Source organism: Pipistrellus kuhlii, unplaced genomic scaffold (genome assembly GCF_014108245.1).
Source record: "Pipistrellus kuhlii isolate mPipKuh1 unplaced genomic scaffold, mPipKuh1.p scaffold_m20_p_4, whole genome shotgun sequence".
Lineage (NCBI taxonomy): Eukaryota > Metazoa > Chordata > Mammalia > Chiroptera > Vespertilionidae > Pipistrellus > Pipistrellus kuhlii.
Window position 1 is genome coordinate 43,844,726 of NW_023425540.1, and position 5,502 is coordinate 43,850,227.

A 5,502-nucleotide genomic window follows, 5' to 3' on the forward strand; every position below is an offset into this window, starting at 1 on the left:
AACTTTAGCAGAAGGAAATGAAAACACTTAAAAAAAATGATTGCAGTAGTATAAGAGACATGTACTCCTGGAAGTGTATTTAAGATGCAATGAGAATACTGAACTAATTAGGGGTTCATTAGATACAGGCAAGAAGAAATAAGGACATCTGCAAAGACAGGGAGCCATTAAGATTGTACTTCCTAAAAGAATTGTGCTTAGTTTGGAATGCTTACATTTCAAGGTGCATGTGAGAAAGTGGCAAATAAGAACTCTGAAAGGACAAGAACATATTCTTAGAGCCTGTAGAAAACTGTTCACACTTTTAAGCAGATATTAGCTCTTGTGAAGTTGCCTCTGGCATAGTACATGGATTGAAGGATAGTCAAATTGTGGTAAGAAACAAGTTAGGAGCCTGCTACATTCAAAGATGCTGAGAGCTTTGAACTATAACCATACACCGAGGACAGAAAGGTGGTGTACTTGACAGACTTTTAAGGAAAGCATAAATGACTAAATTTAGGGAGCCATTGACTGTTGGGAAGGGTATAAAATGAAATTAGAGATGGCTCTTGGGTTTCTGTTTGGGTGACCTGGCTTATCTTGGTACTGTTAATCAAGAGAGGGTTACAGTGGGGACTCTCAACCTGAAAAAGAGAAGAAAATGTATTTTATTTAGATTTGTTGATTTAAAGGAACCAGTTGAACATCTATGTAGACATGTTCAGGAGAGTATTAAAAATATAGGCCTTAAGGTCAAAGGCAGATGAATCCTGGTGAATAGATTCCAAATCATAATCCCACAGGGAGGACATTTAGAAAAATTAGGTTACCAGGGTGTGAAGAAAACATCTGACTGATTAATCTGATGTTTCCATTTTCATTCATAGAATTCTCAAATGACACAATTAATTACATTGCATTTATTTGGTATGTGGGGAGATTAGAATTGAGAATTTCTCAAAAGTGAATATTACTAAATTTCTTTGAGGGATTATTATCCATAAGATTAAACTCACAGAGTTGAAGTGGCTGTGTCAAATGGCTTCTCTAAAATATCTGTGTCAGAATATCTTGCTCCTGACAATGTACAAAGTGAGAAGAGGATGAAATTTTGAAGAATTTCAGACGCAGGCAAACTAGGAGAAGAAAAATAAAATAAAATAAAAAAGAAAGGAAAGAAAGTAAATAAAGTCAGAGACTTAGAAAAGTCAGGAGGGACAATTTGTGAGGAAGAAGAGTTCATAAGGATTCAGCAGTTATGAGGCTGGTGCTAACCTTCGAAAGATCATGAGGTGTCAATTGTGTGGCAAAAGTGAAAGGATATTGGATTGAGGGAATGGAGGCAAGAAAGATGAGCAAAAATCTGATACAGAAACTTTGTCATAAAAAAAAAAGAATGGTAATATAGTTGTAACCTGAAAGAGATTCAGGATCAAGATTAATGTTTTTGTTTTGCTTTGTTTTTGCAGAGTGGTGGGAGCAGAGGATGGGTTATCTGAGAGTATTTGAGGTGGGAGGAATGGAGAGAGTAGAAAGAGAGAGTATTTGAGCATGCAGGAAAAAAATAATGATTCTTTATAAGGTAGGAGGAAATATGATGATTATTCTAGGTGAGTGCTCTAAGAGGGAAATCATATATTTCCCTCTTAGAGCACAAACAGTTTAGTAAAATATAAGTACCAAAATAGGAAAGTTTGTGTGTGTGTGCATGAATATATACACATGCTGAGTGGCCAGATTATTATGATCTCTGTACGCATAATAATCTGGTCACTCAGTGTACTTCTCTTGAGTACCTCATTTATTTGATACTAAAGATACTATAAATCGTGTACCTCATCAGTTTTCCCCTTTGCACTGGCTGATAGAAAGCTCAGGGCAAATAGGTGGTTGATCTCCAGCAAAAGTCTAGAATACTTTTGGTACCCATTTGAGATATATATACACTGAGTGGCCAGATTATTATAGTCTCTGAATGTATAATAATCTGGCCACTCAGTGTATATTCTATATAATAAAAGGCTAATATGCAAATTGTCCCCTCAATCGGGAGTTCGCCCAGCAGGCAGGTTGGCCAACCGCCCATGTCCCCTCTCCCTGGCAGGCTGGCCAGACCACCCATGCACGAATTCAGGCACCGGGCCTCTGAGATATGAAAATCTGAACCTCATTTCAGATAGCTGTCATTTCTTCACTGAAGTCTGAGTTATTATTGATTGAGGCGAAGGGGGTAATTGTATGTAGAGGTTAAATATTTGTAAGAACTCTCCTAAAGAGTATAAGTTGATTAGGGAAAAGTAAAAATATATGGAGCAATGCAATGGGACAACACAATATTTTAATTTATAAGGAACCAACCTGAGATCTGAAAAAAGGAAGGAAGGAAGGAAGGAAGGAAGGAAGGAAGGAAGGAAGGAAGGAAGGAAGGAAGGAAGGAAGGAAGGAAGGAAGGAAGGAAGGAAGGAAGGAAGGAAGGAAGGAAGAAAGGAAGGAAGGAAAAGAGGGAGGGAGTACCAGTGTAGACATATTTACAGATGCCTTTTGAGGTAGGTTGAGGCTATGAAGAGAAGAGAGATATTGAATTTAACCTTAATAGCCTCTATGTCTGGGCTTAGCTGGTAGCAAGTGATATGAAGTGAGAAGTGGCTGAGACAGATGATGGTTTTAAAAGGCTACCTTGAGAGTTGGGAAGCGATTTCATTAGCAACATGTAACGTGATTGTAGGATTAGGATGCAGATAGCAGGTGCTTACTGTTTTTTGAACAATGTTATTAAAAAATGATTCCTATTGTCTATATATAGTCTAAGAAGAAACAATTAAAATACTGTTCTATATTGTGACTATTTTACATTTTAATTTTTTCACAAGCATAGTTGATGGGGATTGGTTATAGAGAACTGATGACATTTTGAATAGTTATAGGTAGAGTTTATTAGTATCTATCAGATTGTCTATAAAAGCAAAGAAGGGAGAAGGACCAAGGCTCAAGCATAGCTAGAATTTAAGGCTTTGGATAAAAGAAGACATTATTTACTAGTAAGAAGCCAGGCTGAATAAATTCTTCAATAGCAAGAGGAATCATTTTATTTTAAATTAAAACAATGGGTTGAAAATTTCTAGATGAGAAGAAAAGGAATGAGACATATTAAGCCAGATGTTAAAGAAGCAAACAAAACAGGCTTTGCAATTCCATACGGGACTGTCAGCCTTAGATATTTTCAGCATTCTGTGATTGTGGGACCATAGCTATTGGTTCATTGAACCAAAATAAGAAATACAAGGTCACAATTCAGGAATTATTTTATTCCTTATTTCCCTTCTCTGGGTATTTAATATGGTCCCTTATGGTCACCAATGAAGAAAGCATTTTTACCTGACAAATATTTGCTACTATGAACAAAAAATAAGAACTTTTATGTTGTTTCCTTAAAGGAATAGTGAATACACTATTAATTCTAATTGATGCCTCATTGTAGCAACTTAGATTTTCTGGATTGTGTAGAACATTCTCTTTACTAACTTGATCTCCAACTTGCACAAAGGTGCAGGGGTAACAAATGTAAAGCCTGACAGGATAAGGGAAGTGGCAGTGAAGAAACCAAACAATGCACTAGCTCTAATTAAGGCTACTTTTAAACATGTGCTACAAAAGAAAAGACATATGGTATGTTTTAAAAGATTGTGTCTCTGATTTAAGGGAAAGCTCTTAAAAATTAAATGAAAGTAGAATTTGATGTGCAGAATTTGTCATCATTAAGCCACGTACCTATAACTATGCATTCTCTATAATAGAATCCATGTAGCGTGTTTTGGAATTACATGGTCAATTAAGCTCTTAAGTATCTAAAGCTTGGTCAAATTTTAATTGTAAATTTATAACTCAGAGAATTAGCCAGATGTATACATAGTATTTTCTCTTTGCTAGACTCTGTGAAATTTAAGCAATGCTGTTGACTGTTGTCAGCATTAATCGATAACAGTAATCAAACACAGACAGTGTATTTCAAGCATTCTAATTGTGGTTTGGTTTTACAAAGAAGTCACTTACAATATAATGACTTTGAAGAGCATGTGTGAGCAGGTTTTTGTATAAATTTGACTTTTTCAATTGAACTTTGAAATTAGCATTTGTAAATGTTTAGAGGGTAGTTAATTGGTTGTATTTAATGGTTTTTAAAACCTTAGGTAGCTTCCTTTCCGGCCGGAACCGCCATCTTCCAGGTCGGCCCTGCGCATGGCTCCTGACGGCCGTGGTTGTACAGACTTTCAGTAATTCGCCAAAATGACTAACACAAAGGGAAAGAGGAGAGGCACCCGCTATATGTTCTCTAGGCCTTTTAGAAAACATGGAGTTGTTCCTTTGGCCACATACATGTGAATCTACAAGAAAGGTGATGATATTGTGGACATCAAGGGAATGGGCACTGTTCAAAAAGGAATGCCCCACAAATGTTACCATGGCAAAACTGGAAGAGTCTACAGTGTCACCCAGCATGCAGTGGGCATTATTGTGAACAAGCAAGTTAAGGGCAAGATTCTTGCTAAGAGAATTAATGTACGTATTGAGCATATTAAGCACTCTGAGAGCCAAGATAGCTTTCTGAAACGTGTGAAGGAAAATGATCAGAAAAAGAAGGAAGCCAAAGAGAAAGGTACCTGGGTTCAATTGAAGCGTCAGCCTGCTCCACCCAGAGAAGCACACTTTGTGAGAACCAATGGAAAGGAGCCTGAGCTGCTGGAACCCATTCCCTATGAATTCATGGCATAAGTGGGAAAAAATAAAGACTTCTGTGCTGATAAAAAAAAAACACACAAAAAAAACACAAAAACCTAAGGTAGTACAACTAGTATTCTACAAATTGATGGAGAGGGTAAATCATCAAGATTTACCTCTTTTCATTCATTTAAGAAATTCATCCAACACATGTTTATTGTGTGACTACTATGTGGTAAGCACTGATGTGCAAGATTCAGATTCATTATGAAGAAATACATCAAGAAGACTTTTTAAAAGCTTTGAGAAAAGTGCCTTTTGGTTGGGAAAAAGAGAAAAAAAGCAAGAGGGGGAATTAAGCTTTACCTTTGGGATAGGACAGTCCTATCTAATAAAAGAGTAATATGCAAATTGACCATCGCTCCAATACAGAAGATGGCCACACCCATGTGGTCAAATATGGCCACCCCCATGTGGACACAAGATAGTCTCCACAAGGTGGCTGGCAGGAGAGGGTAGTTGTGGTTGATCAGGCCAGTAGGGAAAGGCAATTGGGAGGGACCAGGCCTGCAGGGGAGGGCAGTTGGGGGAGACCAGGTCAGCAGGGGAGGGCAGTTAGGGGTGACCAGGCCAGCAGGTGAATAATTAGGCATCAATCAGGCTGGTTGGGGAGTGGTTAGGGGAAATCAGGCAGGCAGGCAGGCGAACAGTTGGGAGTCAGCAGTCCTGGATTGTGAGAGAGATCTCCGACTGCCTGTTTTGGCTTGATCCCACTGGGATTGGGCCTAAACGGGCAGTTGGACA

General features: G+C 38.0%; 1 pseudogene; it reads left to right on the top strand.

Annotated features, from left to right (window-relative positions):
- Window positions 1-4,254: 4,254 nt before the first annotated feature.
- Window positions 4,255-4,803, top strand: LOC118703723 (annotated as a pseudogene).
- The last annotated feature ends 699 nt before the right edge of the window (window positions 4,804-5,502 follow it).